Source organism: Mirounga angustirostris, unplaced genomic scaffold, assembly GCF_029215605.1.
Source record: "Mirounga angustirostris isolate CCGP_5_RB_7025 unplaced genomic scaffold, mMirAng1.0.hap1 SCAF_10, whole genome shotgun sequence".
Lineage (NCBI taxonomy): Eukaryota > Metazoa > Chordata > Mammalia > Carnivora > Phocidae > Mirounga > Mirounga angustirostris.
In genome coordinates, this window is record NW_026991718.1 from 13,205,152 (window position 1) to 13,230,206 (window position 25,055).

Here is a 25,055-nt window from a genome sequence, read left to right on the forward strand (position 1 = left end):
AGTGCCCACCATAACCATTCCTTCACCGTGAGCCGGACAGATATGCTCATAGCTAGCTGGGGATACACTTCCTCTCGAGAAAAAGAATTTCTGCAGTTTTCTCCGTCACCTTACAGCCTGACAAAAGGTGGGCCGAGGGCCCTTTAGGGCTCGGAGCCGTGGGAATAGAAGGCTCTAAGTGTCCCATCTCTGGCCTTCGCCTTCATCATCGGACTCCATTACGGCGGAGTGTGGTGAGCCCAACTTGCTCTCCCTACCGCCTGTCCAGGTGCAGGCAGCTCCGGTAGCCAGGCTCCCTTTTCCTATGTACTTTCCTTTTGAGTTTCTGCTAAAATCTGGAGACGTGGAATCCACCAGCGGGATCTCCGAGCCCCTCCAACTGAGCATGCGCCAATGCCAGGCTGCTTTTGGTCACCGGCTCCTGAGCTCTCCAAGCTGGGGCTGCGGAGCTGGAGGAGGAGGGAGGAGAGAGGCGGGGAAGGGGAGGGGGTGCCTCGAGAGGCGGTGGCTCGCGCGCCTGCGCATCCAGCTCCAGGGACGCTAGGTTTTCTATGGGATTCCCAATCTGCAGCATAGACTTACCCGAGCTTGTTGCGGCGGCGGCTGGGCTTGCGAGGCGCGATCCAAGAGGGATTTAAGCAGCCTAGAGCTCCAGAGGAAAAAAAAAAAGAGCGCGAGAGAACCACACACAGAGACGGCTTAACCATTTATCTGAATTATACATATATATAAAGAACTGTTGAGTTTTATCATTTTCATTAAGTGACCGTGCGCAGCGCTATAACTGTAAGTGGAAAATGCAATCTTCGTTGCTTTTCTGCATGTGTAGTGCAGCCAGTTGTCTGAGAGATGCTTTGGCTATTGTCAATACTTAGCATAGATGCGTCTAAATGCATGGTGGCAATTGCTTTGGTTGATGCTGGCCATCTGAATGTGTTGTTAGTCAATGAGGGGATCTTTTGGGATAATGGGGGTGGGGGAAGGGGGAGTGTTTATATGCGGCGTGTTTGGGGGATTGTCTTAGGCTAGATTTAAGATAGGTGAAACAGAGGTGGTTTTTTAGTATAAGCAGATCTCCTTACACGGATTTAAGTAGCTAATTGACCGATTGTGAAGTTTTCCGGTTGCTGATAAAACTATTGAGCGGTTGCAGTCAAGTACCAACCTGTCATCCGTGGGGTTGGTGCACCATTTTTCTCACCGTGGAAGAGCAGTGAAGGTGTTTGCTAAGTGAAACTGAGTAGACGAGATGCGGTGTGGATATCAGTGTTGGTTTCCAAGCGGGATGTTAGTGTTTAGAACCACGGAGCGAGGCGCAAAAGAAGCACATTTCTTAGTATTTAGAAATGAGTAGATAATTTTTCGGTTTTGATTTTTCGTCATGATGGTGAATGGACAAAAAAGGAAAGGTGTTCAACCACATAGTCAGCCGTCTGTTTTGAACAGAGTCTGAGTCTCAGAGCCTCTGAATGGGAACTGTCAGACCCAAACTAGTTACCTGCCTTTGCATCCCGTGTTCACAGTCTGGAATACAGGGCTGAGAAATGTAAGCCCAGATGGGTTACATTTGGTAGTGTTTATTTAAAGGAGAAAAGGTCGTTTTGTATTTTGAGTTAAAATGGGTTGTAACTTGCCCAGAAACTGAAGCAGGGTCTTTGCAAGGTCAAACCCCCTGTGGAAAGCAGGGGCACTGGTGAATGGGGGTGGGGGTTGGAGGAAATAGTGAGGCTCCGTGCAAGTGCTCAGCACTGCACGGATCAGTGCCCTGTGAGATGAGAGAGTAGGAATCCATTTTTCTAGAGTTGTGCTCCTGCCCATATTTTGGAGACTAAAATGAAATGGAAATGTTAGTGGCTGTAGAAAACACAAGTGGACACTATCTGTGTGTGACATCCCACTTGAAGACAAGAGGAAGGAAGGAGTTGTATTTCTACATATTAATTTTTTAAAAAATTAAAGGAATTTCATGTTGAGACAAATTAAAAATGAAACTCTCGTGAAAACGTATTTTGTCCCCACTATCATTTAAACTGCTTACGTGGGGGGGGGGGCGGGGGGGGGTCCTGCATCATTGAATACTTCACCCATTAAGTGCACTCTCATTAAGCTTCGGTGTTTAATAACTCCAGAAAATGCTGCACTGAAGCAGTTGACAGAATGGCATGAGGCAGGCAGACAAGAGAAGAGCATGGCCAGTGTGAGCTGGATTTCCATAGAAAAAGCAGATTCGATTTCTGTAATGATATAAATTTTCCTTCAAATAAGGCAGTTCATTATACAGCCCCTTGGCCCTTTAGTCAGTCCAACTATTTCGAACCCCTCAAAGGAATTTATAATTTACAATGGATAAAATTTGAAATAAAAAATTCGAGAATATTCTCCCCTTGGAAACCCAAAGTGTAAATCACTGTTCCTCCCTTCCTTACTTAGGGCAGAAGGATCAATCTCTTGTCATAATTGAGCCATACTCCCCGTCATCACTGAGAGTTGGAATCTGCTTCATGAATGGTGCAGATGTTGTTACACTGCATTGATAAATGGGTAGTGCAGCGGAATCTGGTACTAAATCTCAGAGATGTTTAGTGTCAGGTACCCTGGCTCATAGGCTGACAGAGTCACATCAGGCAGAGACCTTCAAAAGGATCTAGTCTAAACCCCTTGTTTTACAGATGAGGAAACTGAGGCCCAGAACCACAGAGCTAGGGAAAAGTCAATTAACTTCTAGTCTATGAAATAAACAATTACAGAGTAATGGGGAGTGGAAATGTTCCCTTCTCCCTACACTTATAGCATCCTCAGTGACATTGCTAGTCTTCAAATAAACAATTGTCTGGTCCCCAGCACCTCTTTCAAGAGAGCCCCAAGGATTCCTTTTCACACGATATAATTTCTACTTTCTTGTAAGCTCGCTTTCTATCTCTTTTCTATTGCCCCTCACCTCCAATATACCCACCTTGTTCAATGTTTAACCTGGCCTTCCTGGCCTTCTCTTCATCTCAGTTAATTTCTTTGGAATCCTTGCATTTTTTTTGAGAGAACAGGCATATCACTCAAAGCTCCTGTTTGAGGACTGGCCAGGCCCCTCTCTATCTCCTCTGCGCTCTCCTCCTTCAGGGACTCCAGCCTTCTGAGACACTGCAGGCACCATCCTCACTCTTCTGCCAGTCTTGCATCTTCCAAAAATGCTGCAGCTGTAGGGCCTGGGACCTAGCAGAGTGAGGCAGCTGCAGTATAAATACACAGTGGGTTCTGCCAGCTCTCCTCTGGCTCCTAGAAGGCAGAACCCAAATCCAAGATGCCTAACTGTCCTCAGCCTTCATGGAAATCCTCCAGATGCAATGACCTGCAGAAAAGGGGAGGGGTGGGAGGCAGGAAGACTGAAGGAAGAATGCTGGAGTGGCTCAGCCTGAAGTGGGCGCTAGAGAGGACAGCAGTGCTGTTTACAAAGCCTTTAGGGTTTGGAAAGTACTTGCATGGCTTCCTTCTCTGTCTTGCTGTGCTGGGACTGCAAAAGCGGGCAATCATACCTGCCTACCTGGGCCTTCTTCTCTTTCCTTCTTTTTATTTTCTCTTTTCCTCTCACTCGATTTTTGTTTCTCCCTCATTTTCTCTCCCGAATGCCCATAGAGTAAAAGCTTCCTTTTAAAGATAATCCAGGCCCTCCTGTTCCTGTTTGAAAAATGTAGTCTCCCACGCCCTCAGAAAGATAACCACAACCACCGGATGTCCCCTTTGGGGAAATGCCAGGAATTTTTACCTGCAAAAAACTGAGACATTAGGAAAGGCTTAAGGAGGACAGTCTGAGTTTCTTTCTCATTTGAAAGATGAGTTAAATACCCTTGGAAGTTTTTGAGGAAGCAAGGGGGTGAGTTTCTCAACACGTGTAAAAACACACAATTTTTTAAATTATTTATTTATTTATTTTAAGTAATCTCTACCTCCAACATGGGGCTTGAACTCATGACCCTGAGATCAAGAGTCACATGCTCTACCAACTGAGCCAGCCAGGGTACCCCCCCCCACCAATTAACAATTTAATTTAACCTTTTCCTTCATGGTAAACCTTTGCTGAATTGGGTTGAGCTCTGTCTTGGATAGAGTCCGTCCCTAACAAATGTCACCTGGTCTTATTATCCCATTCTGAAAATAGTCGTGGCCAGGCTGTTCTGAACACCAGGTAGCCTATGCAGAGACTTGCAGCTCTAAGTGCCCTGCTTTCATTTGTTATGCTGTGAATCTCATTTGCAGTAGGATAACATGATTAGAAATGTTGTATTGTGCAAGCTATAGATTTTCTGTTGGGGTTGCATATAGGTATGGATTCCAAACATTGCTGAGGAGCTCCTTGGGGAGTTTCATAAAATGACAGTATAATGTCAATATCAAACAAGTGTCTTAATTCATGAGAGCAATACCTTTTAATGTCATTCTAAAGGCCTTTTTCTTTATATTGAGTGATATCTATGCTCCTTAGATTAGTAAATATTTAGGAAGATTGGAAGGTTCTTCTTAAAGAATGGGTCACATTCAATTTAGTCTAAGGTTGAAATTGACAATGTCCATCTCAGTTACATTTAGTAGATATAAATGTATCAATTTTCCAAAAGTATCAAATGGTACACAAATAAGTTAATAAATGATATTTCTACTGTCCCAGTGGTTAATTCACATAATTAATAGAATTAATAAACTGGATGGGATCCATATAATTTACTTAATCCATCCCCCCAATACATAAAAAGTGCAGTATATCAAGAAGCATTTTCATCTCAAAGACATCTACAATATGAAAGCACAGTCCACAAAGGCACAGATTTCAATTATCTTTTTCATATTTCTGTAATATTTGCACAATGTCTTTTATAGTAGATACTCTATAACATATGTCAATTTAATATTTGTTCCAAGAATCAGGTGTATGCACCTTGTTAATTATACCAAGAAATTAAATTATTTTGACTAAAAATATGCACAATTAACACTGCTTTCAATATTTTTATATTACAAAAAGGAAAAGCTGGACTAAAGATTATTAAATAATTTATTCTCACTAAAAATATAAAAGCACTATAATAATACCTTTAAGAGTTCATTTTAATCCATGAATATTTTCTGTTTATCTTTCTTTTCCTTAAAGATTTATTTATTTGAGAGAGAGAGAGAGAGCGCACTCAAGTGAGGGGAGGGGCAGAGGAAGAGGGAGAGAGAGAATCCCAACCAGACTCCCTGCTGAGCGTAGAGCCTGATGATGTGGGGCTCCATCTTGGGGCTCAATCTCAGGACCCATGAGATCACGACCTGAGCTGAAACCACAAGTCAGATGCCCAACTGACTGAGACACCCAGGCCCTCCTCCTTTTATCTCTTAGTAAGTCAAAATATAAATTATTTTTACCTATTTACATGAACTGATATTAACAAGTCAAAGAGGGAATCTAAACCCAGACTATGGTAGCTATGTGTACCACTTGGATCAGGGTCTTTTGAGCTATGGAATTATTTTAACATGTTCATACTGTGAAGGGACCACAACAGTGCATTCCTCATTTACAGTTTGTTTCTTTTTTTTTTTTTTTTTTTTTTTTTTTTTTTTTTTCTTCTTAACCAATGAATTTATTTTATTTTTTTTTTTTAATTTTTTTATTCTTATGTTAATCCCCTTACATTACAACATTAGTTTTAGATGAAGTGTTCCATGATTCATTGTTTGTGCATAACACCCAGTGCTCCATGCAGAATGTGCCCTCCTACATACCCACCACCAGGCTAACCCATCCTCCCACCCCCCTCCCCTCTAGAACCCTGTTTGTTTTTCAGAGTCCATCGTCTCTCATGGTTCGTCTACCCCTCCGATTTCCCCCGCTTCATTCTTCCCCTCCCGCTACCTTCTTCTTCTTCTTCTTTTTTTTTTTTCTTAACATATATTGCATTATTTGTTTCAGAGGTACAGATCTGAGATTCAACAGTCTTGCACAATTCACAGCGCTTACCAGAGCACATACACTCCCCAGTGTCTATCACCCAGTCCCCCCATCCCTCCCACCCCACCCCCCACTCCAACAACACTCAGTTTGTTTCCTGCGATTAAGAATTCCTCATATCAGTGAGATCATATGATACATGTCTTTCTCTGTTTGACTTATTTCACTCAACATAATACCCTCCAGTTCCATCCACGTCGTTGCAAATGGCAAGATCTCATTCCTTTTGATGGCTGCATAATATTCCATTGAATATATATACCACATCTTCTTTATCCATTCATCTGTCGATGGACATCTTGGCTCTTTCCACAGTTTGGCTATTGTGGACATTGCTGCTATAAACATCGGGGTGCACGTAGCCCTTCGGATCCCTACTTTTGTATCTTTGGGGTAAATACCCAGTAGTGCAATTGCTGGATCATATGGTAGCTCTATTTTCAACTTTTTGAGGAACCTCCATACAGTTTTCCAGAGTGGCTGCACCAGCTTGCATTCCCACCAACAGTGGAGGAGGGTTCCCCTTTCTCCGCATCCCCGCCAACATCTGTCGTTTCCTGACTTGTTAATTTTAGCCATTCTGACTGGTGTGAGGTGATATCTCATTGAGGTTTTGATTTGGATTTCCCTGATGCCGAGCGATATTGAGCACTTTTTCATGTGTCTGTTGGCCATTTGGATGTCTTCTTTGGAAAAATGTCTGTTCATGTCTTCTGCCCATTTCTTAATTGGATTCTTTGTTCTTTGGGTGTTGAGTTTGATGAGTTCTTTATAGATTTTGGATACTAGCCCTTTATCTGATATGTCATTTGCAAATATCTTCTCCCATTCTGTCGGTTGTCTTTTGGTTTTGTTAACTGTTTCCTTTGCTTTGCAAAAGCTTCTTATCTTGATGAAGTCCCAATAGTTCATTTTTGCCCTTGCTTCCCTTGCCTTTGGCGATGTTTCTAGGAAGAAGTTGCTTCGGCTGAGGTCAAAGAGGTTGTTGCCTGTGTTCTCCTTTAGGATTTTGATGGACTCCTGTCTCACATTGAGGTCTTTCAACCATTTGGAGTCTATTTTTGTGTGTGGTGTAAGGAAGTGGTCCAGTTTCATTCTTCTGCATGTGTCTATCCAATTTTCCCAACACCATTTGTTGAAGAGACTGTCTTTGTTCCATTGGACATTCTTTCCTGCTTTGTCGAAGATTAGTTGACCATAGAGTTGAGGGTCCATTTCTGGGCTCTCTATTCTGTTCCATTGATCGATGTGTCTGTTTTTGTGCCAGTACCATGCTGTCTTGATGATGACAGCTTTGTAATAGAGCTTGAAGTCCGGAATTGTGATGCCACCGGCTTTGCTTTTCTTTTTCAATATTCCTCTGGCTATGCGGGGTCTTTTCTGGTTCCATACAAATTTTAGGATTATTTGTTCCATTTCTTTGAAAAAAGTGGGTGGTATTTTGATGGGGATTGCATTGAATGTGTAGATTGCTCTAGGTAGCATTGACATCTTCACAATATTTGTTCTTCCAATCCATGAGCATGGAACGTTTTTCCATTTCTTTGTGTCTTCCTCAATTTCTTTCATGAGTATTTTATAGTTTTCTGAGTACAGATCCTTTGTCTCTTTGGTTAGATTTATTCCTAGGTATCTTATGGTTTTGGGTGCAATTGTAAATGGGATCGACTCCTTAATTTCTCTTTCTTCTGTCTTGTTGTTGGTGTATAGGAATGCCACTGACTTCTGTGCATTGATTTTATATCCTGCCACTTTACTGAATTCCTGTATGAGTTCTAGCAGTTTTGGGGTGGAGTCTTTTGGGTTTTCCACATAAAGTATCATATCATCTGCAAAGAGTGAGAGTTTGACTTCTTCTTTGCCAATTTGGATGCCTTTGATTTCTTTTTGTTGTCTGATTGCTGTGGCTAGGACTTCCAATACTATGTTGAATAGCAGTGGTGATAGTGGACATCCCTGCCGCGTTCCTGACCTTAGGGGGAAAGCTCTCAGTTTTTCCCCATTGAGAATAATATTTGCTGTAGGTTTTTCATAGATGGCTTTTATGATATTGAGGTATGTACCCTCTATCCCTATACTCTGAAGAGTTTTGATCAAGAAAGGATGCTGTACTTTGTCAAAAGCTTTTTCGGCATCTATCGAGAGGATCATATGATTCTTGTTCTTTCCTTTGTTAATGTACTATTTACAGTTTGTTTCTAAAGACAATTTATGCTCTCTTAAATGAGTCAAAATAGTTTTGAGTTCCTCCCAGCCTGGTTCATTGAGAACTTCACAAATGGGGATCCCGGGGGTGCTTCAGAAACTACTTAAAGAATGAAACAGAAATGGAATAGCAAATGACTCAAGAATCCTCATAGAGGTTTGACACTTTAATAATAAGGTGCCTGTGAATACATTAAAGAGATGTTCTATACCCTTACCAGCTAACTTAAAGCATGCAAGTTGGGTAATTCGTCGTGATTCTTATGCTTTCTCTGGATTTCTCCACTGCCTCACCTCACTGTGCTTCTAACACAGATGACCTCCATCGTAACCACCGACTATTATTTTTTTTAAGACAATGCACTGCGTTTATAACCATTTGTTGGATTATTTTCGGGTGAACATTCTATTTCCTTTTGTTCTAAATTACAGTTAAGACTTGGAGCACTCGCATTCACCAAGTGGCCTTCAAGTTCAATATATCTGAGACAATACTTGCTGAACTTTTTATAGAAAGTGGGGCTCCTTTAATTAAAAAAATTTCATTTTTATGAAGTATTACTCATAAAAGGCCAAATGTTAGCATACCAGTTAACTTTACTTACAGTTATTATAGATCTATAGAATGAATTTTATTTTTCTTTATTCTTGCTCATAGAGGGACTTTTCTGAAAATGGAAATCTTTCAGGTTAAATATATTTTTTTCTCTCCTTTGTTTGGATTGTGTTTCTTATCTCTTAGGCTCTGAAAGACAATGGACTTTTGAGGAGCTGAATGTAAACAGATTTTTGCAAATCATTAACATGTTAAATGTGCTTTGGAGTCAGGGTGGATTTTTTTCTAACACAAATAGCTAGACCCTAATATTTCTGTTGTTACATATTTTATTGCAACTGGGGTTTTCTTAGAATAGTAGACTGTGGTGCTACAGGAGCCCCTGGTATTTTATATTTTGTGTTGGTTTTATTAATTTGTGATTAGTGTGTTTATTTCTGACTTCTTGAAACCCAATCCTAAATTATGAGTGAAATGTCTCATTGGGGACTCATTAAGGATTATCAATAAAGTTAACATGCTTATTAATATATTTTATTTTAATGTACCAAGTAGTGTCTTGCAAGTCTGATTTTCTGTTAACAACTTCTATCTATTTGGGGCAACCCTGTCAGGACCCCTCTCACTCTGGAGAGCTTTTTTTATATCTTCACTTAATAAACTTCTATCACTTCACTCACAAAAAAACAAACAAACAAAAACGACTTGTATTTGTTGGAATCCTTTGGCAATTGGTGTTATGAGTTAATGGAAGACCATCAATTTTGTTTTTCCAGAAGTTCAAGTGTTTCTGAAATTTATACTGAAGGCATTTGATGTTTGTTTTCTTGCTAATATGGGAAATTTTATGAAAAATAAAAAAGAACTTGTGAAATAAGTTTAAATTCTATACAGAATTTTAGCTTTTCTTTTCTTTTTATTTTTAAAAAATTTTTAAATTAACATATAATGTATTATTTGTTTCAGAGTTACAGGTCTGTGATTCTTCAGTCTTACACAATTCACAGCGCTCACCATAGTACATACCCTCCCCAATGTCCATCACCCAGCCACCCCATCCCTCCCACCCCCCTCCACTCAGGTAACCCTCAGTTTGTTTCCTGAGATTAAAAGTTTCTTATGGTTTGTCTCCCTCTCTGGTAACTTTTCTTTCAAATGTTTATAAAGGAATTCTTTCCTCAGAGAGATGGAAACCATCCATTTAATCTTTACTCATTTTTAGTTTGTGAATGGGAGAATTCCTCAGCCCTCCCCAAGGTTTTAACTGACTCAAAAGAAAGTAGGATAGGAAATGTAAACCAGAATTTTCAAGCTAGATACACTAGGATAAAAAAAAAAACGTAGTTCCATAGGTTATTAGTTCAATGACCTTGAATAAGTGGTTCAAACTCTCAGCCTCAGTTTCCATTTAAAATAGTAATTCACAGGATTCTTGAACAGAAAATGACAGACTACATATGTAAAGGTCTAATGCTTCATTTGTGAAAATGCAGTAAATGATAGTTATTGTCATTATCATTCCTTTCATCAGAAATCAAGAGTTCTGAAACCACTTTAGTTTCTGACTTGTAGTAGAACCTACATTCATCATGGAACCTCTAAGGGAGGAATCTAGCTATTACAAGCAGTGAACATTCAACAGTGCTTAGCCTACCTTGTAAAACAAGTGTCTGTGGAGTAAATGTGCCAAGCACTGTGTTGTCACTGTGGAATTAACATTAAATAAGATACAATCCCAGCCTGCAAGGAATTTATGCCTAGGAAGACAGATGAAAGCAATTCACTAAGTCAGGTGAAATAGAAAGGTGGCCTGGATGCATAGAAAAGAGACTTATAGAAAAGAGACTTTCTGGAAGAAAAGCTGAGACCTCAGAGTTAACATTTTTCTCATTCTTTCTTTCAGTTCACATCCTTGCCATTAGCCCTCTTCTTTACTGTCATCCCCCTGCCATGTAATACCAGCGTATAATTGGTCCCAACGGAATAGGGAACTAAGAACACATTTTTACATTTGTTTCTTTATTGAATACGTTTTGAAGCCCTCTCTTATTTTTCAAGGTACACTAGTCTCCCCTTATCTGTGGTTTCACTCTGCACAGTTTCAGTTACCCCCAGTCAACCCAGGTCCAGAAGCTGATGATCCTCTTGATGAGTCGTCAGAAGGTCAACCGTAGCCTAATGCTAAGTCACATGCCTACATCACTCACCCCATTTCATCTCATCATGCAGGCATTTTATCAGCTCCCCTCATTACAAGAAGAAGGGTCAGTACAGTACAATATGAAATTTTGAAAGGGAGGGAGACCACATTCACATAACTTTTATGACAGTATATTGTTACAACTATTCTATTTTATTATTACTTACTGTTGTTAATCTCTTACTAAGCCTAATTGATAAATTAAATTTTATCATAGGTGTGTGTGTATAGGAAAAACCATAATATATATAAGGTTCGGTCCTATATGCAGTTTCAGGCATTCACTGGTGGTCTTGGAATGTATCTTTTGGGGACATGGGGGGTGCTACCGTAGCTGAATAATGTGGTCCTTGTCTCCCATCCAAGCCTCCAGCGAATCACAGGACTCAAACAAAAACATTTCAAGAGCTCTGCCTTTTGATTTAAATATCATGCTATCATACTTCTATCCTTTATTACCTTCCAAAAAAAGAATTTCTAATACTCTCCCCTCACCTCCCTTATAATTCCAACTAATTTCATGACATCTTTCAATGTGAATCTGTGGGAGGACTTTTACGTGATCTGTTCTTTCATTCTTTCCTCCCAGGGCTTTTGTGATAAGGAAAGTATATCTCCCAACCCTTCTTAACTACTGAGCTGAAAACTTGGTTCCAGCCTCTCTGCACGCACACACGCATGCACACACACACACACACACAAATCCAAAATGGTCTTATTGTCTTTAGTTCTTCGAAAAGCCATTTTTCTTCTCCTCAGCTTTTTCTCTCTTCTCCCCATATTTCCTGCTTCATTTGCTAGGGAATTTCAAGTATATTTCTAATCTGTGGTTAAAAAGGAGCATCCTTTTCTCCCTTTGAAATCTGTAAAAGTTGCTCATACATTCTGAGGCTCTTTTATATAGTAAGAGTCTTGGATGATTCACAGAACTGGGTAAGACTTTTGGTCTTAATTAATCTAGGGGGCTCATTTTCTCACTTGTGAAATGGGAGTAATATATTTGCTTTATAGGGATGTTGAAGACCATGTATATGTGTATATACAGATATGCATACACACGCAGACACACACACACACACACACACACTACCTAAAAGAGATTAGCGCAGAGTAAATAATTCTCATCCCACTCTGGACCTCCACCTTTCCTCCTGCCATTCTCCTCAGTCTGCATTTCATCATTTCTCCCAGTCTCCTGTTCTGTGTTCTGCTCTTTCTAAGCGTATTTGTTCTAATAAGTTGGTAGTTAAATAGTAGCTAATACCCGCATATCCCAGGGAGCATGGTGAGTATGGTCCTAGAAAAAGTATCCTAACTGAGTCAGCATCTTAGCTTAGACCTGTGTTCTGCATCTGTTTGGGGAACCTCTTCCATTTATTTCAGACATGCCTCCTGTTAATGTTCCCAAAGCTTCCAATGACTAATGTTCAGTTGATGAACAATCCTGCCCACGCCAATGATTTATGGCATGCTTCATAAATAACGTCAGAGGACATGTGTCAGTGTTTAATTGTCTCCTGCCCTTAATCTTCTCTTTCCTTCACCTTTTCCTCTGAGGTGCCTACAGCGCCTGAGACACATTCCCATGACACCCTTACTTCACTTCTTTGGTCAGGTCTAATATTATCACTTAGTCCATCTGTTGTCCGTCAAATAAATGTCCATCAAATAACACCCAATAAATGGCAGAAGGGGAAGCCTTAGTGGTACACACAATAAATGTTGCAGAATATGTTTGAATCAGGATAAGCCTATCATTTGTTGAGTGTCTGTAGAAGTGCACACTAATGCACATTGGCTAAGAGCAGAGAATGGCTCTCAAAGTGGGGGTGAGAGAGTAATGCACATACATACAGATACATACATACATACATATACGATATGTATACAATAAGTTCAATGTACTGTCATAGATCGTTTCACATTTTTAAGCAAAATATTTAAGAGCAAATAGCTTTATAACAAATCAGTACTTAGGAAACTGTATTAAAAGAAAGGCCTATTGAAAGTTTGCTCCTTCTCAGCGAGGTGGCGGAGTTGGAAGGAAAGGTAGTTTAAATTTCGTAGTAAGGAAGCTTTGTTTCTTTAAAGAAATATTTCCAAGACACTGATAGTTATTGCCCCTCAAAGAGTTTTGTGGAAACTTTTTTTGAGGGAGATAACATCCCACTTTTAGATATTCCTAGTGCTCATGCATATTGATACAAGTCTGAATGTTCCTCTGGTAGAGACCCCAGTAGCTATTTAGCTTTGCTTGACCTTGTTTCCAATGTTTGCTCAGGAACTTACATTAAATTATGCTTGTTACTATCTCAGTGTCTTCCACAGAATCCAGTTGGAAAAGCTGCTTTAGAGGGCGCAAGTGGAACTACATAATGGAAAGCCCATAAAACTAGGAGGTGTTGAATGTGTTTCAGGCATGACAGATGTGCTGTGGTCATCATTCATGTGAAGTCCTGGAAAAATTACTTAAACTTTTCTAAGTTTTCATTTATTCATGTGAAAATAAATATGGGTCTCAGTTTCTTAGGGTATAAAAGACCAGTTCTGAATAACGTAGTCTACACCTTATGATGTTCAGCTACTTTACAACTCCTCACAGTTAATCCAGCAAGGAAGGGGAAAGAAGAGGAGATGCTTTCTGAGGTGTGCAGTGTTTGAAAACATGCGTGGCATATACCCTCTCTCTGTGCGAGGGGCTCTGCCGGGTTCTTTGTTTTACTTTTGTATTATCTCATTCAATTTCACAGCAATCCAATGAGATAGCTCTACTTTAGACCAAGAAATTGATACAGGGATTGGGGAATTTGCCTAAAGTCATGAGGTTTATCAGTGATAGCTCTAAGAATCCCAAACAGATCTGTGCTCTTTCTACCTACTTCACCTGTTGCTTTTATATTCACTATGTTGCTTTTATATGAGGCACTATCTCTCTATTTCATCAATTCATTCATTCCTTCAACAAATACCTATTGCATATCTGTCATTTGCCTAGTACAAGATATACAGGGTGAACTAAAATAGCCATAATCCCTGCCCTCATAGAGCTCAGAGTGTAGCTAGAGAAACATATATTAAACAAATAATCACAAAATAGCATAAAATTTCAAATAAGATGGGGTACAATGGAAAAAAAATACATGACACTATAAGAAAATGTGACAGGAAGACCTATTTTGAGCTGTTTGAAGTAATAGATTCCAGGGAAATCCAGTGAGATCTAGATTTCCAACTCAGCCTCCTGGGGTTGTTACTAAGATGTGTTTATAGTTGCTGGGCCTTGAGAAGGAGATGGCTACAGCATTTCTCTTTGAGACCAGGACAGTGGGCCTTGCTCCCACGTTTTAGCTTCTCCCACTTTATCCGTGACTCACAAGATCCCCAGTAATGAGGACAACAACAGCGCTTTTGAGGGCAGTACGTCTCCCCGAGAACCATGCTGGGATGCATAGTTCACTAGGACAGTTTCCAGACAGAGAAATCTGTAAGCACCTGTGTGTCAGGTGCTCTTCCCAAACCCTTGGCTGCTTTCATGCGGTATACACATGTGGGTCTTTGAACATGCTTAAATGCTTCTACAATTCCATTAAGTTAAATGTGGTTTTCATTTATTCAACAAGTGTTTATTGAACACTTACTATGTACCTTGAGGATACAAGACATTGTTTGCGCCCTCTTGGCGCTCACATTTCAGCAGTGGAGACCAATAATTGATAGTCTGATAAGAACAATCGTGAGAGGAACATAGAGAACTGTGGTAGCACTTCTGGGGCACACAGAACCCAAACCTCTGTCTGGCGAGGGTTGGAGATGGCTAATTTCAGGGATGGCAAGAATAGGAATTAGCTAGACAACGAGCAAAGGGGAGCAGGGATGCCATTATGGACAGGGAGCAGGAAACAAGGTATATGGTACTGGCAGGAAAACACTTTCAAATTCATGTGTCTGACATGATGTTTTAAAAGGTTATAGAATCTTGGTCAAGTGAGATTAGCATGATGTTATGAAAAGAAATATGGATCTTGTAATCAGGCTGTGTCACAAATTATTCTGAGTTATATGAATCACTTTATGACATTTAGATAATGATACCTAGGTGACAGTATTATCCTAGTGATTAAATTATAAATATTGCTACATAGTTATCATTTGATGGATTTTAGAGGTTAGTAGTAAGGGTGTTTTTAATAAGATCCATAATACTACATATGGTTAAGTTATATTGACTTAATTACGTGCATGTATTCATCTGATGCTCACAACTCATGCTAAGAATTTTTTTAAAAGATTTTATTTATTTGAGGGGCGCCTGGGTGGCTCAGTCATTAAGTGTCTGCCTTCGGCTCAGGTCATGATCCCAGGGTCCTGGGATCCAGCCCCGCATCAGGAGGGAGCCTGCTTCTCCCTCTCCCACTCCCCCTGCTTGTGTTCCCTCTATCACTGTGTCTCTCTCTGTCAAATAAATAAATAAAATCTTCAAAAAAAAAAAGATCTAAAAAGATTTTATTTATTTGAGAGAGAGAGCCCAAGCGGGGGTGGGGAGGGAAGCAGAGGGAGAGCGGAGGGAGAGGGAGAAGCAGACTCCCTGCTGAGTAGGGAGCTGGACGTGGGGCTCCATCCCAGGACCCTGAGGTCATGACCTGAGCTGAAGTCAGACACTTAACCAACCACTCAGGCGCCCCTTTGCTAAGAATTTTTATTGTCCCCATTATAGAAATGAGGAAATGAAGACTTAGAAACAGCAAGTGACAAGCCCAGAGTCGCATAACCAATAAGTGGCAACAGCAGAATTTGAGCAGCAGAATTTGAGCTCTTTTCCTAATTGCGCCCCACTGTCTCCTTGCAGTACTCAATACACAGCTATTATTATTATCATTAGTATTATTATGATAATTATTTTAAATTCAAAGCTCTTGAGACCATAATCAGAATTCTTTTTTTTTTTAAGATTTTATTTATTTGAGGGGCGCCTGGGTGGCTCAGATGGTTAAGCATCTGCCTTTGGCTCAGGTCATGATCTCAGGGTCCTGGGATGGAGCCAAGCATCAGGCTCCCTGCTCAGCGGGGAGCCTGCTTCTCCCCCTCCCTCTGCTTCTCCTCCTGCTCATGTTCTCTCTCCCTCTGTATCTCTGTGTCTCAAATGAATAAATAATAAAATCTTTAAAAAAATATTTTATTTATTTGTGAGAGAGAGCATGAGCAGGAGGAGGGGTAGAGGGAGAAAGAGACTCCCTGCTGAGTGGGGAGTCCAGTGATGCCAGGCTCTATCCTGGGTCTCTGGGATCATGACCTGAACTGAAGGCAGACACTTAACTGACTGAGCCACCAGGCACCCCCATAATCAGAATTCTGATATCAAACATCTGTTATGCTTTTTTTCTTTTCTTTTTTGTTTTTGAGCCAGAACCAGATCATCTTCAAGATATTGAATTTATACTTCTGTTGTTCTACCTTATGATTTACTTTAGAGTTAGAATTAGATCCAGCTTAAAATGATAGAAAATCCCAAATAATGATGGCTTAAATAAGAGAACTTATTTCTCACTCTTTTAAATAAATCCAGAGGAAGACAGTCCAGGGCTGTTAAGGGGCTTCACAAAATTCTTAGGGACCTAGACTCCTTCTACCTTTTACCTCTGCCCTTCTTAGCATGTGTCTTCCACCTCATGGTCCAACACGGTTGCAGCTTCCATCAGTTAGAAGGAGGAAGGGGAAATGAAGAACACACCCCTTCCCTTTCAAGGACACTTCCCTCAGTCATACCCAAAATTGGCATGCATGCCATTGACCAGAATTTAGTCACATTTAGCAAAACTCCTGCTAAAAATTAGGGGTTTTATTACTAAGGAAAAAGAAAGAAATGAATCTTGGAGCGCAGTGGAAACTAGCTGTAACAAAATTTTAAAGTTATGATAAATATTTTAATTTAGATTGTTAAATTGTTCTTTAAATATTAATATAAGAAATCAGCAAAAATAATAGTGTTTTAAGTTCATGTCTAAGGTTCTAATCACCAAGACTTTTACAAAGAACATTCTCCCAGGGACCAAAATATCTTTAGATTCTTGCCTGGGCCTTGCTTCTAGCTTTTCATCTTGATCAAATCACTTTCTCTTGGTGGGTATTTGTTTCCTTATAGGTGAGAATGAGTAGGATTAGGCTAGAATGTCTCTAACATCCTTCCAGCTCTATCTACCAGTACTGAATCTCATAGGGAAATCTCATGCATTTTCAGACTTTTAAAGTCCTGTAAGTGTTGTACAGCAAAAATCTAGCAATGAGTCAGTTTCTCAGGAATAGATACAGATTTGTATATATTTATACCTTGCCTTGTTTCAGAAAAGATTAAATACTTCTATTGTTCTTTATTTGTGCAAAAGCAATATGATAAGAAAATGAAATAAGCTGAATAAATATTGGAAAAGAGATTAATTTATTATTTTTTGATGACTATATATAGAGAAAATTGGAAGACTCAAGTAAAAATAAAAAATAATAAATGTTTGAAAAGGAGTTGGGATGTGGATAAATTACAAAAACAGTCTTTTCTTTTAGTCTATCAAAAAAAATTCAGAAATGAAAAGTGGAGGGCGCCTGGGTGGCTCAGTCATTAAGCGTCTGCCTTCGGCTCAGGTCATGATCCCAGGGTCCTGGGATCGAGCCCCACATTGGGCTCCCTGCTCAGCAGGAAGCCTGCTTCTCCCTCTCCCACTCCCCCTGCTTGTGTTCCCTCTCTCGCTGTCTTGCTCTCTCTGTCAAATAAATAAAATCTTTAAAAAAAAAAAAAGAAATGAAAAGTGGAAAAATATTCTATATACAATAACAACCAAGATGATAAAATATTTAAGATTAAAAGTTGGAAGAAAGGCAAAGTGCCTTGTGGAGCATAACTAAAAAATCTTCCTAAAGGACAGAAAATATGATAACAACAAATGAAAAGACAATATGAACACATCATATGTATGTAATATATAATGATTATAATGCCACAGGATTTTTTTATTGTAGGCATAATTTTAATTATTTAACCTGGCTTTAAAGTTTATCTGGAACACTGCATTCTCAAAATTGAATAGTCATGGAAAGTATTAAAAAGAACAGTCAGAGTAAGCTTGCCATTACCAGATGTTAGAACATATAAACATTGTAATCAAATTAATATGACATAGGCATAGGAGTAGCAAATAGACCAGTGGAACAAAATAGATATTCTGCAAAGATATCTCATTTTTTATGAGATTTCATGAATTACCAACAAAGGTGCCATTTTAAGTTAGTGGGAAGAGTGCACTTTATTTTATAATGGCACTGGCATAACTTAGAAATAACAAATTTAGATCCCTATCTCACACTATATAAAATGTATTCCAGATATACTAACGACCTCAATTTTTTTTAAAGACTTAGAAGAAAATCCAGGTGATGCATTTGTAACCTAGATACAGTGGGAAATAAGCAATCAAGAAACTATAAAAGAGTAGGCATATTTAATTACATAAAAGATGTCATTATGTTAAAAGATGTCACTTACATGGAAACGTGCAATATATATTAGTAAACTTTAGAAGACAAATTTCTGAATACTCTGGACAATAATGCCTGGTTCATAGCCGAGATTCAGATTTAAACATGCCAGTAGAATGGGATAAGGGTCACTACAAGAAGGATAGATTATGTACTAAGAAAGTTTGGACGTGAAAGAGCAAATTTGCTTTCAATATTCTGAGGTTTTCTCTATAGGACTCAAAAGTTTCTTCTGTAAGAATATGACAGTTAAAATCCAGCTCAACAAACATTAACTGATAAATCCAGTTTAACAGAGTTTGAGTGCTTATTATATGCCAAGCCCTGTACTGGAAAAATTTAGAAGCAAAAAGACTCTCTCATGGCGCTTATGGTATGGAAAGGCAGGGCAAACAGGTGATTAAAAACTGATCAGCCTGGAAAAAAAAGGAAGATTATGCTCCCGTGGGCATGCATAACAAAGAGACTTAGTCCAAGGAATCCAAGACAGAGTCAAAGTGAGATTTATGTTGGGATCCTATGTAGGGATGGAAGTTAGCCAGGTGAAGAGAGGCACAGAGAAAGAGTGCTCCATCCATGGGTAATAGCATGTGCAAAGAGCTGGATTTGATAGTGAACCCGGTGAGAAACTGAAGAGTGGCAATCGATGAGGCTGCAGAATTAGTAACAAGCAGCCAGATTCCAGGTTGTCATGAATCTTACAAGGAATGTTAAGGATTTTTTTTTTCCTGCATCATAAGAGCAATGAGACGCTATTGAAGATTTTTAAAAGGAAGTGACTTGGATCAGATTTGAATTGTCAAATGATCTTCCTGGAGAATGAATTAGGAAGACCAGTTTGGGAGCAGTTGTAGTATCCAGGTAAGGGGTGACAGGTGATATTGGCTTGATCCGAAGTGATGCAGCATGGATTCAGAGACCTAACAAATCTGGGAGATATTTAGCAGGTAGTTCATACCGGAGCATGACTATATTTGTGAAGACAGGGAGAGAACTGTGTTCGTGAGCAACTGGGTTGATAACTGTACAATCCTTCAGATAGAAAATCTATGCCAATCTATCTATTCTTTTTTAAATGTGACGCTTAAGAATGTAGTCTGGAAGTTAATCAAGAAAATGACACTCCTTTTACATTGTTCTAAATAGGTACACTCATCAGAATAAAACATATGACTCCCACCAAACACTCTCACCCAGTCGTCAGGGTCTGCAATACTCTCAGCCTGTGGAATTACTATTGGAGTCTCTTGCATTTCAGTTCAAACCTATTGAGGTTTCCTCCAGTCTACAGTTTGTATTAGGTGTTCTCGATCTTTTCCACCACTACTTTATACTTCTGGGACTTCTCTGCAATGCCAACAATTTTTTCAAGCTCCCAGGGTTAGTAATTATAATTTCATTATTAGTTGCTTTGAAAGAACACATTGCAACAAATAGCTACTATGAATTCAACAACGTTTAAAATTCACATTTAAAGTTTACTTTATTAATAACAATAGCATTGACACACATTTGAAAAATAATGCAATGATATGTGAAAGATACACTATTCGGTTTCCAAGGCTGGTACACATTCACAGATCCTTTTAAATAATTAAATGAATTCTCCCACCTCCAGACTTCACTCTTGAAATCTGCAGACCAAATTTTATCTTTCAGATGACCATAAATGTTTTTTTATTTCAAATAAGAAACAAAGCTAATGTTAACATGGTCTCTTTAAGAAGTGCACATTCTTTAGAAATCAAAGAATAAATTTTTGCTCCCCAGTGATGGCATTTAGACCGGACATTGGGATTCTGTAAACAGGTGTTCTGTCTGTTCTGGCCTAAGTTGGGCCCTAAGTTTAGAATCTAGAGTCTGTCCCCAGTGAGGGCATACATTGCATTGAGGCAGTTTTATCTTCCTCTGAATAGTATTACACAAAGAAGACTTATTTTAAGGATAAACATCAGAACAAGACCTACAGAGCCATCAGGGACCAGCATAAATCTAGGGATTTGCCACTGCTTCTTTTCCTTGATCTATAGGATCCAAGATGTTCCTCTCTCTATACATAGCATCTCAGCTTCTCTCTCTGCAGTTTAGCTCTGCACTCACTATTGATGAAGGATCTGATACCATCTCTCTTCCATTCCAAATCTGTGAAAGAGGAAGTCTGATTACTTTTATCTCTATTTGCAAGCCCTTCCCACCATCCAGCTTCATCTGCTGGCCTGGGCTGTGGCTCTTGTGGGTCAGTGACCCAGCTTTGATTGGATTTTTAGGCCATCTCTACCTAAAAACAGCTTAAATATGCTTTCCTGAATGTGAAGTATGGATAGGGCCACTGCAGCTAAAAGAAGAGATGAGACATATTAATAACTGATGCATCCAGTATGTAGGGCAAGGAATAACCAGGAAGATGGGGTGAAAGGAGAGGGGAAGTTATTTCATGACAAAAATAATTCAGGTACCTCACATACATGTCTTACATAATACATTATCTTCAGAGCAGAACTGGAGACTATTAATTTAGAGAGACATAAAAATCATCTTCCTAATATTCAAAGTTAATTATTGTAATTATTTGGCATATTTCTTTCTGGCCCCTTTTTTTAATGGCTATATTTTTACATAGTTGTGATATTAATATAGATAAAATTTACCCTCTTCTAAGTATTCCTTTTTCAAATCAATTCCTTTAATTGCATCAAGTGTTTTTCCAGAGTCATGCTCTTCTCTGTTTTACCTAGTCTTCTTCCTTGCTTCAGAAAGTATTTCATTTAGGTCTAGAAAATGTATCTAATACAGTCAAATTTTAAAAAATGAATCTGGAAAGAGAGGTTTTAAAAAAGGAAAACGAGGATTTTCTTCTGATTTGTTCTATTGCACACTTGTGGTTGTTAAACAGAATTTTTCTTCAGTGGTTTGGCAGCCTCCTCTGTATCTTCTTTGAGTCTCTCTGACCTAAAATACACTTTCAGAGCCTATAAGCTGAAAGAAACTTTATAGCTGGCCAAAGCTGTTGTTCGGTTTGGCAAAGAAATGCATATTTATTATCAAGTGGACTTTATTACGCCACCTCATGAGGCTGTTCAGAGAGGCCTTTAAGAAATTATTCCAATACTCATGCTTAGGCTTCTGGAGAAACAGTAACAGCAACTACAAGCCATTACATACTCATTTTATGTGTTTTAGTACAATGGCAAGAAACCAGGTGACTCAAAGAGTCACTCTCATGCCAACCTGGAGTCTCTCAGAACCTCTCAAGATGCTTTGCAAATGTTGTTAAACAACAGTGTCTGAATGTGCCTATTCTGGATGAAAATTTAAATTGTATTAAGTCCTTTTTTGAAACACTGAATGCCCATGTGGTGTAGGCATAGATGAGCAAGACGGGGTCCCCCTCTTCAAAGTGTTCCGAGAGTCTAGTGGAACCAGGCAAATAAACAAGTAATTGCAAGGCACAAAAATGACTTTGTTGTAGCTAAAGCAGGAGGTGCTGTGTTGGATGTATGCATCCCTGTATTTATTGCAGCGTTGATCAGAGAAGTAGTTTTTTCTAAGCTGAAAATGGGCTGCTTTAAGATAGTAAAATTCTTAGAGAATGGCAAAGTTTTCTCTTCAGCGTTCTGCTACATTTCCTTTGAAATGAACGTGACTACTCTTTCTGATAAGAACTGGAGGAAAATAACATTATCAAAATTATAAATGGCACCCAAGCCATTTGATTCACTAATCTTCAGTGATATAAAGTACTTCAGAAAAAGCCAGAATTAGAGAGAAATATGAATTCCAAATGCTTTAAAAGAATACATATTAATTTTCTATTGTGATAAATTCAAACATAAAGTTCAGATAATAACATATTAAGTATGCACTATCCTACCACCCAGAATTCACGAATATTAACATGTTCTCATATTTTGAAATTTTTTTCATTTCCCTTCTCAGTTCCACCCACCTCTCTTTCTCTTCAGAAACATTCTATTGAACTTAGCATGCATTTTCTTCACGAACATGTTTATTCTTTTTACTAAATACATATGTCTCTATAGTATCATTTTGGCTCTTTGATATTTAAGCAGATGACACCATACTGTATGTGTCTTTCTCTTGACTTGTCCTCTCAAAAAAAATTTTAGATCACAATTTTTATTCATATATCATTTATTCATTTTAACTATTATACAGTACCTCATCACATGACTCTACCTCAAATTACTGATCCCTTCCCTATATGATGATCATTTAGGCTGCTGTGACTTTTTTTTAGTGTTTATTATTACAAACTTGCAGTGTACATCTTTTTCACATATCCCTTTGGATATTTGTGTGTTTCTCTAGGGTATAGTGTTGAAATAGAATTGCTAGATCATGTTCCATATACGCCTTCTGCTGTATTAGATACTGCCAAATTGTTCTCCAAAGAAGATGTACCAGTTAATATTCCCACCAGTAATATATTAGAAAGAGTTCATATTTCTCTACATCTTTGCAAACACTTGGTATCAGCAGATTTTTAAGAAACGTTTTTATCAAATTGATTGGAAAAAATTGTCCCTTGTTATTTTACATTTATTTACTCTTTATTGACCATGTAGGCTTTCTTCTCTGTAAATTATCCATTTATGCTCTATCTATTGTTAATAGGATTGCTTGCATTTTTCTCGTGTATTATTTGGAATATTTATATATTCTGAATACAAATCCTTTGTTACATACACTGCAGATATCTTCTCCTTGCCTTTTACTTATTCAACTTTATTCATGGTTAATTTTGTCTTAAAAATAGTTTTTAATTTTTAGGTAGTCACGTTTATCAATTTTTGACCATAATTTGTGCATATTGTGTTATTTGGGTTTTAATCCATCTGAATACATTTTTGTGATCAGTGTGAAATTGGCATCAAATTTCATTTTTGCCCAAATCTTTGAGCACATAACTGACAATTTTCCTTAAGTTAAATTCCTGGGATGAAGAGTATTAACAATTCAAGGGTCTTGATACCTATTACCAAAGATGCTATTTTTTTCTTTGCTAATCATTAACAACTAATACACTAGAAACTTGAGGTATTGAGTATAAAGTTAAACTACCTTTAAATTTTCATTTCTTTTTGCTTCCTTACTCATAGTCAAAGATAAGGTTATATCAATGGGGTGATATTTAGGTGGACCTTTGAGAGAATGCCCATAAATATTCTTTCTTTTGGGAATGTTTGAGGAGGGGTCTTTTCTCAGTCTCAGATACCTGGCAAAATGAAAGGATACACCTCAAAATCTTGGCAGATCTCTAAAGTGAGTACCCCTCTTCCATATAATTTTTCTCATGAAATACAATGAAGTGATTGCCCTCCTCACTTTCTCTTCACTCCCCTTACCAGCAGAGCAGACGTGTTTTTTAAGAGACACTTTCCACAAAGAAATACAGCTTTTTAGTTTTTGCTTTGTTTTTTTAATCATGTAAGAGAGATCCTACGTGCATGTGGAAGAATGAATATTAACAAAACCACACTGAGATGTAGATACTTGGGAGAATCACAGCCGAGCTGAGTGATTTATTCCTACACACCAGCCCTACACCAAGGATGTCTCAAGTATATGTTCCAGAAAACTTATAAATTGCTTCATTTAATGGGTCCATAATAGAATACTCAAACTTTGAAATGTTAAATCTGTTAGCACCAATAGTTTACTATATTTGGCATCAGGGTTTTTTAAATGAGTCAATCTGTGGATTATTATAAAACTTCTTCTGAATGTCAATGGAATGTACCGATCAATACCACCTGGTAATGTAAGTCATAAAAATAGATATTATTTGCTGAGCATCTACTATAACAGGCACTGTGTTAGGTTTTTAACTTACATTAACTCTCATTTTATGAAAGCCTTTAAGTACTGCGGTATTATCACAATTTTACAGAAGAGGAAGCTGAGTCTCAGAAATGTCAGTTAATTGCCCAAAATGGTAAGGCTAATATACTCTAAAGAAACCAGTGACCTTTCCATTGTTCAATCTTGCTTTTTGAAACCCTCCAAAAGCACTCTAGAATAGCAGAGAAAAAAATTATGTATAACTTAAAAATATCCAGAATACCAAGAGCAAATGGTTTAGCTATGGATTGTGTCAGGTAACTTCCCTGGTTTGTAACTCACACTTTGCTCTAGGTCCTAGGATACTACCTGGGTCAAACCTAACACAATAATATTTTTTACACACTGTAGCCTCTAATCTGACTTAAGGCTGTTCATTTCAGTTTTTCCCTGAAGTTGGCAATAATGAAGAACTTAACTGCATTGCATACCCCTATTGAGCTCATGAGTAGGGAGATAAGGTAACTTAAAGGTGATCTTTCCTTCAAGTAATTTGGCATACAACCTCTTTGCACTGATATATGAAAGAATACATTCATATGGTAACTATCAATCACTGTCACTATCAAAAAAGGAAGCTTATGTTTAAACATTATAGCAAGTTAAGATATTCATTTTATGACTATTAAATACCTACTCAGTATCAGGGATGAGTCTAGAGAGAAACAGTGGTACATAAAACAGGCCAGGTTCCTGCCATCTTGGAGCTAACATTCTATAGTGAAAGA

At 38.5% G+C, this 25,055-nt stretch overlaps 1 protein-coding gene across 1 annotated transcript in view; it reads left to right on the forward strand.

Annotated features, from left to right (window-relative positions):
• The first annotated feature begins 583 nt into the window (after positions 1–583).
• Positions 584–25,055, forward strand: part of VSNL1 (visinin like 1) — a 109,999-nt gene continuing 85,527 nt past the window's right edge. Inside the window, exon 1 of the mRNA XM_064573530.1 lies at positions 584–786. The gene's annotated coding sequence lies outside the window, so the exon portion shown is untranslated. The remainder of the gene's footprint in view (positions 787–25,055) is intronic.